The following is a 1168-nucleotide window of genomic DNA, read 5'->3' on the forward strand; positions in this document are numbered from 1 at the left end:
GACTATTTCCTTTACTCAATGTTTTGTTTTGATATATAAGTTGTTCGGGTTTTTTTCATCTAAAAAAAGCGACATTAATTTAATGACGACCTAATACCAATAATCATATAAAGTACGCCTCAGTTTAAGTTCAGCATAAAATTTGTCTAGAATGCTGACGAAATTTCCGACTTTTTTGTAACTTAGACTGAAATGAATCAGCATGTTTTCACTGTGTTTTCAGAAAAAATAAAAATAAAAAACGGAGTCTGCAAAGTTCTGCTTCGATGTACGAATGCTTGCCAACGGCCTCAACAACCAGTCAAAATTGATGCAATTTGTTGCCCGGCTTTTTGAAGGCAATATTTAAAATGTTTCGTGCATCACGACGATGAATTATTGTTAGAGTATAGTATAATACAGTTTGGTATTAACACATCGGCTAATATTGCTATTTAATAATAATAATATTGAAGTGTGTGTTCTCGCGCTCAAACCTCGGGCCAGAGAGTGATAAAGCTGATGAAGCATTATAACTATTACATCTAGCATTTGTGATGAACATACATTACACTACAGTTTTTATTTCACTCTAGCTGAAGATCCCGTTAAGCAAACTCATGATTGATGAAAGGTTATCTTAGGACATGAAAAGTTGCTTCCCTTACATGTAATTCTAAAACATGCCCATAAAAACTGCAAAATACAAAATGTGAAACCGCACATTTGCATGTATCCTCGCATGGATCCAACAAACCTTCATGTCAAATCTGGTGAAGATCCATCTATAGGGAGCGAAGTAGTGGTAAAAAACGCAAAATGCAAAACCCAATGAACTTCCATACCAAATTTCGTGAAAATCCATATGCGAGTGGCGAAGTAGTGGTAAAAAAAAAACGCAAAACGTCTCTAAAAACCGCAAAACCCAAAATGCAAAACTGAAAAATTGTATATACCCCCGTATGGATCTAATGAACCTCCACACCAATTTGGGTGAAATCCATCTACACCTTGCGATGTAGTTACATGGACGTACAACAGACAGTACTATTTCAAATTCGATGACGAGGAACCCACTTTAAGACTAATAATGGCTGGAGACGGCTTAAATGGGTAATGAAGAAAAACTTTAATATAACTTTAACATGACAGCAAATGTACAACGTTTCGATAAAGTTATATTAAAGTT

Source organism: Limulus polyphemus, unplaced genomic scaffold (assembly GCF_000517525.1).
Source record: "Limulus polyphemus unplaced genomic scaffold, Limulus_polyphemus-2.1.2 Scaffold5720, whole genome shotgun sequence".
Taxonomy (NCBI): Eukaryota; Metazoa; Arthropoda; class Merostomata; order Xiphosura; family Limulidae; genus Limulus; species Limulus polyphemus.